The 14,190-nt window shown below is 42.0% G+C and overlaps 1 long non-coding RNA gene across 1 annotated transcript; it reads right to left on the bottom strand.

Moving 5' to 3' along the window:
* Positions 1–284: 284 nt before the first annotated feature.
* On the bottom strand, positions 285–8,718 carry LOC109201402 (uncharacterized). The gene is made up of 3 exons (XR_002061433.2): positions 8,450–8,718; positions 825–914; positions 285–345 (listed from the first exon to the last, which is right to left on the bottom strand). It is a non-coding gene; the product is annotated as an uncharacterized LOC109201402 (long non-coding RNA).
* Between the last annotated feature and the right edge of the window lie 5,472 nt (positions 8,719–14,190).

Raw genomic sequence — 14,190 nt, 5'->3', positions numbered from 1 at the left:
TCCACACAAATCACAGCTGTACGCTTTAACTCCACTGTGGATGAGTTGGTGTCTTTTTAAGTGTCCAGCCTGGGTAAAGGACTTTCCACACAAATCACAGCTGTAAGGTTTAACTCCACTGTGGAAGAGTTTGTGTCTTTTTAAACCTCCAGCCTGGGTAAATGACTTTCCACACAAATCACAGCTGTACGCTTTAACTCCACTGTGGATGAGTTGGTGTGTTTTTAAACCTCCAGCCTCGGTAAAAGACTTCCCACACTCATCACAGCTGTAGGTTTTCTCTCCCTTTCTTCTGTGAGGTTTGTCGGCCTCCTGAGAGCGCTGACTTCTCGCTCCATGTTGGTCCTGCAGTGACAGAGATACAAACAGAGGCAGTGAGAGAAATGCAGTCGTGGAACAAACTGAAACTCCCTCCATTAGTGGAATCAAACATGTCAAAAAACACATTGTAGGTGTGTTACCACCACCTTGTGGTGATATTATCACATTACAATGATATGCTACAATGGGAGGTAAATGGTAAATGGTAAATGGCCTGTATTTGTCTAGCGCTGTTTTAGGTGTAATGACAATGACATTATTGAAGAAATATTGATCATTAGAGAAACTCTTTTACTTCAGAAAAAATTCAACTGATGATATTGTTGTTTCAATGTGTGCTTATAAAATATGATCTTTGTATATTCTTGTAACTTCTGTGGTTTTTGGTTGTGAATGTAGATTCTGTATATATGGAGGAGCCCAGGATGGAAAAGATAAAGCTGCTGTTAACATGCTTTTAAAAACCAACCAATAATACAGTGTAACTGTGATGTTTTTCTCACCTTCCATGTTGAAGTCATTGTCTCCTCTGTAGTGGTTGAGCTGAGTCCAAAATTGTTCTTCTGCTGCTCCACCAGACTCCTGTTACTCAGCTGGGACAAACACACACACACACACACACACACACACACACACACACACACATATATATATACACATATACATATATATATATATACACACATATATATACACATATACATATATATATATATACACACATATATATATATATATATAAACACCCAGCACGCCCCTGCGGGCGGTTTATCCTTCAAGCTCGGGTCCTCTACCAGAGGCCTGGGAGCTTGAGGGTCCTGCGCAGTATCTTAGCTGTTCCCAGGACTGCGCTCTTCTGGACAGAGATCTCCGATGTTGTTCCCGGGATCTGCTGGAGCCACTCCCCTAGCTTGGGAGTCACCGCACCCAGTGCTCCGATTACCACGGGGACCACCGTTACCTTCACCCTCCACATCCTCTCGAGCTCTTCTCTGAGCCCTTGGTATTTCTCCAGCTTCTCGTGTTCCTTCTTCCTGATATTGCTGTCATTCGGAACCGCTACATCGATCACTACAGCCGTCTTCTTCTGTTTGTCTACCACCACTATGTCCGGTTGGTTAGCCACCACCATTTTGTCCGTCTGCATCTGGAAGTCCCACAGGATCTTAGCTCGGTCATTCTCCATCACCCTTGGGGGCATCTCCCATTTTGACCTCGGGACTTCCAGGTTATACTCGGCACAGATGTTCCTGTACACTACGCCGGCCACTTGGTTATGGCGTTCCATGTATGCCTTGCCTGCTAGCATCTTGCACCCTGCTGTTATGTGCTGGATTGTCTCTGGGGCATCTTTACACAGCCTGCACCTGGGGTCTTGCCTGGTGTGATAGACCCCAGCCTCTATGGATCTTGTACTCAGAGCTTGTTCTTGTGCTGCCATGATTAGTGCCTCTGTGCTGTCTTTCAGTCCAGCTTTGTCCAGCCACTGGTAGGACAAAGCTCGAAAACATATATATATATATATATATATGTGATATGTATGTGATTTCATACATGTCACATACATACATAATCTGTGATTTCATCTCCCCACTCACAAATAATATTATGTTGGAATGTTGTTAAAGAGGGTCAAATATGTTTCAACCCAGTTTGTTTTGCAGCTTCTGTATAGCAGCTTTAATATAGGGAGGACACAACTTCCAGATTGTGTGAGTAAAATCAGGTTTTTTCTCTTTGTCAGTTTAACAGTTTCTGTTTCGAAGGGAGGGAAGATGGTGTCCACCTGAACGGCAGCAAGACTTCGAGCTCCGACCTTAACATTCTTTCAGTACGCCTAAACAGCGGTTAAAAGTCAACCTTTCAGTGGCTTCCTCTCCGGAGCTTCTGCTCCGATTAACAATAAGGATGCCGACTAAACATAGGTTTAAAACTAAAACAGCTGGAAAGGACAGATCACACAACGACGCTAGCAATGAACTTGAAACCGAGAAGATGGAAGGAGCTAATGCTAGCGCCCAACAGACCGAGACGAGTGTTTTGGCCACAATTCAGTCGCTGAAAACACACTTCACTGCTCAACTGCAAGAAGTTATAACATCAAACTAAGAAATAAAAGACGCAATTGGAGTGTTTTCAGAGAGGCTTACCTCAGCAGAATCTCGCATTAGTAAAGTTGAAGACGATGTCTCTTCCCTTACAAGTAAAGAGGCTTCCCTTCATAAGAAACTTCAGGAACTCCAGCTAAAAGTGACGACCTCGAAAACAGAAGCCGGAGATCCAATCTGAGGCTCGTCGGATTACCCGAGAATACTGAACAAGGGGAAATTACAATATTTTTGCAAACCTGGCTGCTTGACGTTTTGGGACGGGATGCGCTCCCATCCCCACCCATCATCGAGCGAGCAAACAGGCTACAAGGCCGAATTACCCCAAATGGCCCACCCCGTGTGATTATCATGAAGTTCTTAAATTATCAAGACAAGATGAGGCTGATGAGAGTGGCACGTCTGAAGGGAAAAATAACGCATAACGGATATCATGTGATGTTTTTCCAGAAACAGCGGCCAGAGGCCCAGAAACAGCGGAAACAATACAACCAGGTAAAACAGCAACTCCGTGATATGCACATAAACTTCGGATTGATCTTTCCAGCAAAAATGAGGATTTTCCACCACGGTAACAGGCTCCTCTTCCACACACCAGCGGAGGTGGAAGATTTCATATGAAAAGTCCGGCAACAAAACGAGGGATAAATTCACGCCCACTCTGAAACACTACCACATCTAAAATGTGTAATTCTGATGAACAATTTCAGCTCGGACTTACAGTGGCTGTTGGTGTACAGGTATGATATAGATGGCCTTAGATATGTTATGTTTAAATCTTTTCATTCATCTATATTAAGTGGCCACCTCTTTAGTTAATACGGTCGGATCTAAGTTTGAAGCTTCGAATCAATAATAGGACGCTTTATCAGCTCCTTTTCATGGATCTGATACACAACCAAGCTGCAATGACTTTGGGGGGAGTTTTGAGATCTACACTGATGGGAGGTCTCTGGGTTGTTGTTTTTTTTTTTGTTTGCTTTTGTTTTTGTTTATAAGAGCTTATCTTTAAAGTGCAGTACTCTTGAAATAATAATTTGTGAGTTTCGACAGGGGAGACGAGATGTAGTCAGGTTCAGGTTACTAAGGGCACAAACTGTATGAGTAGTTATTCAAATATCGAACTAATTTCCTGGAATGTAAGAGGCCTTAGGAAATGTATTAAACTGAAAAGAGTAATGGATAGAATTAAACAATATCACCCAAAGATAGTCTTTATTCAAGAAACACACTTACTTGCGAGTGAAACTGCCCGGATAAGGAAGAGATGGCCTGGTCAAGTTGTCTCTAGCCACTTCTCAACACATGCTAGAGAAGTGGCAATACTCATTCATAAATCAGTGTCCATGTGTATTAAAAAAAACATCTTGGACCCTGCAGGGAGATTCATCATCCTACAATGCTCCATGCTGAACCAAGACTTAAGTTAATTTATATGGCCCTAATATCGACGACTCCAGCTTCTATAATAATTTATTCCTCTCTATTGTTAAAGGAGTTTGCAAAGAAAAGCGTCTGGACTTCTTTAAGTTGCTTGAAGACGTTTCACCTCTCATCCGAGAAGCTTCTTCAGTTCTAAGGTCAAATGGCCGAGAGTCCCAGATTTAAACCCAGTGGGAGTATCCCCCCAAGGAGGGACAAAGGACCCCCTGGTGATCCTCTAATCACATGCGCCAAGGTGTGAAAGTGGGTGTGGGACCTAATCAGCCAGGGTTTCGGGTGAGCCCATTGTGAAACCTGGCCCCACCTTGTCATGTGAATTCCTGAGGTCAGATGGCCCAGGATGTGAGTGGGCGTTAAGGCGTCTGGGGAGGGAACTCAAAACTGGATTATAGATGGCAGACAGTTGGTGTCGTAAACCACCGCCTCTGTTCAAAGATGGTCGCTCACAGTGGACATAGATGGCCTCTTTCACTCCTCTTTCAAACCATCTGTCCTCTCTGTCCAATATGTGAACATTGGCATCCTCGAAAGAGTGACCTTTATCCTTAAGATGCAGATGGACTGCTGAGTCTTGTCCTGTGGAGGTGGCCCTTCTATGTTGTGCCATACGCTTGTGAAGTGGCTGTTTGGTCTCTCCAATGTAGAGGTCTGGGCATTCCTCGCTGCACTGTACCACATACACCACGTTGTTCAGTCTGTGTTTTGGAGTTTTGTCTTTCGGGTGAACCAGTTTGTGTCTGAGTGTGTTGCTGGGTCTGAAGTACACTGGGATGTCGTGTTTGGAGAAAACTCTCCTGAGTTTCTCTGATACACCGGCTACATAGGGGATGACAATGTTGTTGCGTCTGTCCTTCTTATCCTCCCTCGCTGGTGTCTGATCTTCTTTTCTGTGCCTCTTTGCTGACTTTATGAACGCCCAGTTAGGATAACCACATGTTTTCAGTGCTTCCTTTACATGTGTGTGTTCCTTCTTTTTTCCCTGAGGCTTAGAGGGAACATGTTCTGCCCGGTGGTGTAGGGTCCTAATTACTCCAAGTTTGTGTTCCAGAGGGTGATGGGAGTCAAAGAGGAGGTACTGGTCCGTGTGTGTGGGCTTCCGGTAAACTTCAATGTTGAGGTTGCCATTCTCTTCAATGTGCACAGCGCAGTCCAGGAAAGGCAAACAGTTATCCTTAGTGTCTTCCCTGGTGAACTTGATGTTTTTATCCACGGCGTTAATGTGCGCAGTGAAGGATTCCACTTCTTGTGTCTTGATTTTGACCCAGGTGTCGTCTACATATCTGTACCAGTGGCTGGGTACTCTCCCTTTAAAAGAGCCAAGAGCCTTTCTTTCCACTTCCTCCATGTAAAGGTTGGCTACAATAGGTGACACAGGGGAGCCCATGGCACAGCCATGTTTTTGTCTGTAGAAGCCTTCGTTGTATTTGAAGTATGTTGTGGTAAGGCAGAGGTCTAACAGTGTGCAAATCTGGTCGGGTGTGACCCTATTGTAGCCAACCTTTACATGGAGGAAGTGGAAAGAAAGGCTCTTGGCTCTTTTAAAGGGATACTAAACAAGGCAAGAAAAACATATTTTAAAAGTGAAATATAGAAGTAAAATCAAAAGTAGTAACTGATTAGTAACTGATTAGGTACCACACCCGCTTTCACACCTTGGCTCATGTGATTAGAGGATCACCAGGGGGTCCTTTGTCCCTCCTTGGGGGGATACTCCCACTGGGTTTAAATCTGGGACTCTCGGCCATTTTACCTTAGAACTGAAGAAGCTTCTCGGATGAGAGGTGAAACGTCTTCAAGCAACTTAAAGAAGTCCAGACGCTTTTCTTTGCAAACTCCTTTAACTACGATGACCTGGATGACTGAGAACCTTCACAGACATTCCTCTCTATTGCAGCCCTCCACGGTGAGATAATCGTTGGGGGGGACTTTAACTGTACCCTAGAGCCAAAGCTTGATAGATCATCAGGTTTAGACTCTTCCCATCCAAAATCTAGACAAGCTATACAACACTTTATGTCTGAATTGAATCTTAGAGATATATGGAGATTAGAAAATCCAACAGGGAGAGAATACTCCTGTCATTCAGCCAGTCATAATAGCCGCAGTTGCATAGATTATTTTCTTATTTCAAACTCTCTTATCCCCAGAATTAATAGCTGTTCATATAAAAGTGTGCTTAACCACGCTTAACTTTTCAGTTACAACAGCTTTTAGACGTAATCCTATTTGGCGTTTAAAACCACACTGGGTGCATAATCAAAAATTCTTGGAATATGTAGGCAAAAATACTGATGACTATTTTTACTTTAATAAATCCGAAACTACAGCCTCAGCTAGATGGGAAGACTTTAAGGTTTTTATACGTGGGCAGATGATAAGTTATACCAAAAACAAATCAAATAAAAACTACACTGAGATGTTGGACCTCGAAGGTCAAATAAAAGAAGTGAAACTTGAGATAAACCTAAATGACTCTAAAGAAAAACAACAAAAACTTTTAAGACTAAGAGCAAAATATGATAAATTAACCACTGACAAAACCTCAGCAGGACTATTTAGACTAAGACAGACCTATTATGACCAGGGGGAGAAGGCAGGAAAACCTTTGGCATGGCGTATAAAAACGCTTCGGTGTTTTAAATGTGGGGAAAAAGGCACACTGATGCATTGCCTATGGGAATGCTCAGAAATCCAAAAGTTTTGGAAAGAAGTTTTAGATGTAATTGTGCATATCACAAGTGTCAAGCTGAATCTATGTCCTAAACTATGTATTCTAGGAATTTTCCCCGCTGAAATCCAGCTGAGCAAAGTTCACCAAAAAACCACAATCTTCTGCCCGTTACAGGCGAAATATAGCATAGCCAAATCATGGAGATCCATTAGTAGACCACACTTGAGAACTTGGTTGTCGACACTGTCAAAATCCCTTGCTTTGGAGAAACCTACGTCTATGATAAAGAGTAAACATGCTTCCTTTAAAAAAAATTGTGGGGAAATTTTTTGTTATTTTTGGAATGTGAGGAGATGATCGATAGTGAACAGATATGACTATACCCATTTAATCTGTATGGGAGAAGTAGTGTTGTAGCTGTTGAAGAGAACCTGGGGGGCCTGCAAGTGCTGGACTGCTCAATAGAAGGACAAGAGATGAGAGGTGAAATTAAATAGACTGGAACTGAAGAAGACATAGCTTATCGTGGCAACCGCTAGGTTGGATGCCTCTCTAACTTGACACCCTTGGACTAAACTTCAGCCCGAAGCCCTGGAATAATGCACTTAAACCTATTGTCTCACTGTGTTATACCTGTTTATTGGAACACTGTCGTTTTTTTGTTTGTTTGTTTTTCTTTGGGGTGGGGTGGGGGGGTTGTTTTGTTTTATTTTTATTTGCAATAATATCTAAATGATCTGCATGGGAGAGTATATATAACTATATCTATGTGTTTCTCCAACACTGTTCATACACGATGAATATACATTATTATTATACACTTAATTCTTTTTTTATTAATTTCCTCCTCTATTTTATTTGAACTCTCTCTTCCTGTTGGTTAAAAAATTGTTGGAAAAAGCAATAAATAAATCTTTGAAAAAAAAAAACAGTTTTTGTTTCGCCTGTCTTCTTACCTGGTTCTTCCTGAACTTGTTCTTTCTCTCTCCCTCTTTGGACTGACAATCATACACAAATAGATTGTATTTAATTACATGAAAAGTTACAATAATATGAAAAAAAAATATTATTAACATCACTAACGAAAAGTTCTCTCTCAGTGTACTTTTAACCAAAAGGCAAATAACCAAACCACATGTACATCTAATAAAAGATATAAATATTGAAACACTGATCCAACATTATTCTTGATTGGCAGATCATTTGATTTTACACTTTTACCTTTTCCTTTTAAAAAAAAAAAACAACAAAAAAAAAAACACATCAACTTCCTAATATCCATTATGAACCTGGCTGTCTCTCTGCACACACACACACACACACACAACGGGAGTTATAAGGTTAATGGGCGTTCAGTCAGCTAGCTAGTTAGTATCCATTTCAAACAGGACAGTGGTAACAAAAGTAGGCTACGAACAATTTTAAGTTTTAGATTTTAAAAAGGCTGTATCCATTCCAGAACATGGTCTGACTCCTACCAACTATATAAAGAGTAACTGAAGGTTAAATGCAGCTAATATGTCCTGTTTTACGCCAGGCACTTATACCTCCACTCCGCTGAGTCTCAGCCACCATCCCTCCAGCAGCGAGGACACTAGAGCCACAGTGGGGGAGAGGCGAGCTAGAACAAACCATTTTGGGAGGGAGAGGTGTTATCTATACTTTTGTTGTTAAAATGTTAAGTCTCAACAAAGTACTGTATGCTTGGACCCGCAAAAATGGGCTAAAATTGCCCCTGTGGCACACTAACTTCTGAGGAAATTTTAAATGGCACTCCTCATCTGAAAGGTTGCCTACCCTGCTCTACAGTCTGTCTAAATCCGCTGTATACCAAGCAATCTATTATTCTCAACAGAGATCAAATCAACATAAACTGAACCCACATTAAAGTTAGCTCGGTGCTTACCTTTAGATGAGCCCACAAACCGAGAGAAACTCCGTGATGAAGCTGGAAGTCTTTCCAAACAGGAAACAGATCAGGGAGCAGAGACCCACGTGGTTCACACTGATCTCAGCTACGATCCAGGAGACAAGGGTGTGCAGATCGATGTAGATATCAATCCAAACGTTGGTAGTGGTATATGTTCCTGTAAGTTTATTACTTTACTCCCCTTTCATGAAAAAGCAGCTCTCTCTGCTCGACTCCTCTCCTACACAGACATTTTCTCCGCCCCCTTTTCCTGGCTCTGTGGTGATTTGTGACTGTGCGGTCACGTGACTCAGCTCCACAACGTAACCACGTGGGGTGTAATTTCAAAATTATTTACAGCAGCCTCAGAGAAAACATTAGAACGAGGCAACTTCAACATAACAGACTACAGCTGATGCACCAGAATGTCATACTAGGGGTGGTTCTTTTAAATAGGAGGGATTAAGTAAATCAGAAACAAATGACACAGAGATGCAACAGGTATAATCAGGAAAAGTTTATTCCCAAGACGGACAGCAGGAATAAAAAAACAAAACAAAACATCTGTGCTAAAATTCCACAAGAATAGACATTCTAACAAAACTTATTTTGTATACTAAAATACCCTGAAGTATAGACAGTGGATTAACACGATGTAATATGTAAAACTGTAAAAACTACACTCACAAATAAACACTGAAATCAGAGTAAAACTAATTATAAAAAACAAATACAAATTCCCACTATGTGGATGTACATATGTGTATGGCTCACTTTACCATAAATTGTTTCTTCAGTCAGTGAAATGGTGCTTCAGCTTCAGCAGCAGTTTGCTCTCAAGGTTCTTGCTGTGAAGCTGTGACCGTTTGGCAGTGAACAGGAGTCCTGCATGACTAAAAAGTCTCTCACAGGCTGCAGATGCAGGAAGAGCTGTATTGACTTTGATCGACAGTTTCTTGATCTGAGAAAAGCCATGCAATAGCTCCACACCTCCAGTGTATGGACATTGGACAGTGAAAGGTACCTCTTCAGCTCCTCTGCTTCTGGCTTTCCTGACCCCATGGATCCATCATCTTCGTCAGTTAGGCTGCTGTTTGTGCTGGTCTCATCCAGCTGTGTGTCTAGGTGATGTCTGATGAAGTGGAGACCTGTGGAAAGATGTAAGGTTTTTGAAAGAATTAGGTCTGGTCATTATAGTGCTGTATACACTGCCAAGCTGCAGATGTTTGTTTGGAGCTAGCCTCCAAAAGCTGCCCATACACTGTGCAATTTTTGGCCCATTTTGACACGATTTTTCAATCGCGCAACCGTTTTGGGCAGCGGTCCCCAACCTCCGGGCCTCGGACCGGTACCGGTCCGTGAGTCGTTTGGTACCGGGCCGCGAGAGTTGAGGCTCAGGTGTGAAATGTATGGTTTTCAGGGTTTTTATCGGTTTTCAGCGTTATTTTGTTATCGTTTTTATCGTTAACTTGGTTTTCCTGGGTCTTTTCACGTGTTATGTTATGAATAAATCTTCTTTTTTATTTTGTTTATTTTGTTGTATTTATCCGCGACACCTTATTGCCGGTCCGTGAAAATATTGTCGGGCATAAACCGGTCCGTGTCGCAAAAAAGGTTGGGGACCGCTGGTTTTGGGGATTGGCCATGTTTTGCCTTAATCGTGTGTGCATCGTGTAGTATACATGGGGTAACGAAAAGCAGTTAACACCTCACGACCACCTCCCAATCATCAATCGTATGGTCGCATGATAATCAAACCAGTTTGAAATCCTGTCGCCTCTCACACTGCGCAGCACAAACACAGAAATGAAAGAAAAGGTGGAGCGGCACGGCAGCAGCGTGTGATCTGGAAACAAGAGATGGAGGCACAACTTGGAGGATGAGGCAAGCTCATCCGAGTACGTAAGCGTAAAGCTGCCACCCAGGCAAAAGAAAAATAGAGCGATATCACGTTATAACGTAAACATATTGTACAAACATTAAAAGTATATTGTTAGAACAATAAACCTTTCATGTTATAATGTGACATAGCTCTATTTTTCTTTTGCCCCGGTGGCAGCTCTACGCTTCTGTATCCGAGGCTTTTCAATGTGGCCTCACAAAATTATCACGACTACAACAACCATGAAGAGTTGGATGAACATTGCTGCTCAATCACAGCTGCCTCGTCAATGTTTTTCATTAGTAATTTAACGAAGTTGATGGTGTGTTTGTCTGTGTGAGTGAAAGACAGAGAGGGAGAGAAAGGGACAGATTTTGTATGATAAGCTTCATGTTATGGACTGTAGAAATGTTTAGCTTATTTTAGAGTTTAGACATGTAGGAATGTTTAGTTTGTTTTAGAGTTTAGAAATGTGTTAAGATAGAATGTAGAATTATGGTAGAGACACTGACGCTGCCCTGGATATGAATAAAGGCCTGACTGTGTCATGAACTTAGGAGTAGATCTTAGGAGACCCTCCCCAGTTGAACGGTGAAAGTAAGACAAAGAGGAGTTAAGGCTGAGTGGAAATTCCCCAGGGGATACCTGTGTGGGGGTCTCAACATTTAACTTGATAACTGTGGTCTGGAGGGGAGATGGTATTTATGGCCCCTAGGAAGAGACACACACCCACAGTGTTTTAACTGATACACTCACACATCCACATGCACACTCACTCACGTGCACTCACATAGACGCGTGGGTACGCGCACACACAGGCACTCACGTGCTCATGCATACACACAGAGACAGAGTTTGGAGCACATTATGGGGATTTATGATGGGGTCGCCTCTATAAAGCTGGCTGTGACTAACAAAGGGGTGAAGATTGTTTCAGAGGGACACCGGCCTCGTCTTCCCTTCTAGAAGTGCATGCTTAAATGAAGATGAATAAAGATTTTGTGAAAATAACTACTGACTTCCGGTGCCATCTCTGGATCCCTCGACGAATAAAAGAACCGGGGTAAAACTGATTACGCAACAGGACGCACAGTTTGAGCACTCAGGTCGCATCAGGCCTATAGTGTGAGACCCTGCATCTGAACTTCTAACCCCTGCGATTTAATTGTACAGTTTGAGCAGGAGCTGAATAACATGACTGAAAAAAATCGCAGTGTTTGCCCAGCTTAAGGCAGACTGTTTAAACTAAATAAGCTGCTGTTTCACCTAATAAACCCCGTCAACCGCAGTATTGCCTTCTGTTTTAACAGTTAAAGCAGTAGAGACGAGCTGTTTGCATGTTCGTGGAACTCTAGCGTCATTAAGCTGTTAGCTTACAGCTCACGCTAGCTAACCAGCGAGCAGTTAAAAAGACAGCTGAAGTTGCACAAAACACCCACAAACTTATCTCACTACAACGTAGCGCCGGAAATATGACTCGCAGCTCGAGCTCGACACAGCAGCTGTAACATAATGTAGCGTCCCTCCGACAGAAGACACAGACGATCGGCGTTCTGGTTACTGGTGTTTATTCAGATTAGTAACACGGGCTACTGTGGGCTGTAGCCAGCGCCAAAACAACAGGGAAAAAGCGCGCTCACAGCAACAACAACAATCTCCCTCCTCCTCTCTTTTTCCGCCACCACACACACAAGCTTCTCTTCACCCCCCGCCCCCCGAACACTCTCAGCCAACCACACACATGCTCTCCTCCAGACTCTCTGTCATTGGTAACTGATCTGATTGACAGGCCAACCGGCCTCTAGACTACTGCACGTTCAAGGACACTCAGTAAATCACCCTGCTGCGGGTGTGGTCCAACTATGCCATAGGTAACTGGTAATTCTGAACACAAAACACTGATAACACAAAAGTCAACTAACTTGTAACCCAGTCCGTTACAATAAGACTGACATCCAGCTAACCACAGCTAAAAAGATATTTAGAGAAAACTTACCTTTTCCTTAGGTTACGAGCTGAGTTGTTTAACGCTGAAAAGTTGGTTTGTTTTGGCTCTGACTGAAGCAGGGGCGGATCTAGAAGGGTGGCATGGGGTGGCAAGTGCCACCCTAAAATGAACCCTTGCCACCCCAAGTGCCACCCCAGTTTTGCATATGACAGTGTTGTTTATTAAAATAAGATAGCATTAACAGTTTGAGCGTAGTTACAGTCAACAGTGAATATAAATGCTAAAACTGAATATATTGCATAGTGTCCCCCCCTCCACCATTAACAAATGATTCAGCCCATATCAGGACCGGCTTTTTTCTTGTTTTCAGTAGCAAGGGATGGTTATGATTGTGCCAGAGCACATTTTGAACAACACCATGGGAATTTCGGATTTTGCACAGCTGGTTGGATGTTACACTCTGGAAATGGAAGGAAGGTGAGTGTTATTAACCCTCTGTGGTCCACGGACACGCTGCACCTCCAAATCAAATGACTAATTTAAGCTGACATAGCAACAAGCTGCAGCCATGCTGAGTCTCTATTTCAGCCCACATTGAAAGTTCGGACTTCAAAGTTTTTTAATTTTAATTACAGGCCAGTAAATCCAGAGTTATGATAATATATATAAGCCACGCTTTTTTCTAAACACTGTCGTCACGTTTTTGTGTGTGTGGGTTTTAAGCGTTTTCTAAGGACAGCGCGAAAACAGTAAAGAAAGGAAAAAATGCCACCTCTTTCCTATCGGTGGAAAATGCACCATGTCGACCAATTTTAAAAAAAAAAGTCAACATGTGGGATTTGGTTGTTTAGGAAGAGGGAAAAGTTTTGGGAGTGACGGTAACGGCAGCGAGACAGAGCGAGCGAGTGAGAGAGAGAGGGAGAGAGTTTTTAGATGTGGGAGATTTGTGACGTTTAGTGTGGAGTGTATACTTAGTGTGTTGTGTTGTGTAGTTGTTCTGTTGTGTAGTCGTTGTTTTGTCTTGTGTGTCAGTGAGGGCACTAATGAATGTCACTAAGGCACATTTGCAACGTAAACACTGTCACTAAGTAGAAAGCCAGCGGAGTGATACACCTCCTGTTGTCAGGCCTGCAGGTTTATCCCTGTGCTGTTCTCCTGTCTTTTGGTGGACAAACCTTTTTTTTTTACTGGCACACATCATTTGTGGGGCATCTTATTGCGAAACCTGACTGTTCTCTCATTTTAGTTTTAGTAATATTTTTAAATGGTTGTAGAAACGGCAGGTGTATTGGCTGCATTTTTAGATAAATAGTTGTATATGTTTACAAAATGTACATTTTATATTTGCATTTCAAGTTATAAAAATTTACTCAACATGTCTGTGGGTTTTTTTTACAGTAAAAAATGCTACTAGGATTTTAAGTTCTTTGTGTGATTTCAGATCAGTAATAGTACTATTAATAGTAATAGTAGTACTAATGCAGTATGTCAGTGAAAAAAACAACTCAATTCAGTTGAGCTGAAAAGAATGATACCAAACAAGGCAAGGGGGAAAAAAATAAAATGAAACAATCTGAGGGTGAAATACAAACGTAAACTCAAAAGTAGTCAAAAATGGCCGGTTGTATTTCAGACCTCAGTGGGTTAATCCAACAAATCATGAAAAATTAGGTTTAAATTTTTGTTCATGACAGTGCAGATTTCTGACATTTTGTATAATTTAAGCTGTAACAATGTGATTGTTTTCTAACAAAAAACAGTGTGAAACTTAAATTACACTTGTGTTTGTAAATGAACCGCCCCATGTTGTGTAGCTTTCTGGATTTTATACTTATTGGGCTACATATTTATTTATTATACAGGCTATAAAGTACATAACATCAAAACTCACATGTTTTATGTAACTAA

The sequence above is a fragment of the Oreochromis niloticus genome, linkage group LG3 (assembly GCF_001858045.2).
Source record: "Oreochromis niloticus isolate F11D_XX linkage group LG3, O_niloticus_UMD_NMBU, whole genome shotgun sequence".
In the NCBI taxonomy this organism is placed as follows: domain Eukaryota; kingdom Metazoa; phylum Chordata; class Actinopteri; order Cichliformes; family Cichlidae; genus Oreochromis; species Oreochromis niloticus.
The sequence above is the reverse complement of the archived record's forward strand: the minus strand, read 5'-3'. Positions and strand labels throughout refer to the sequence as shown.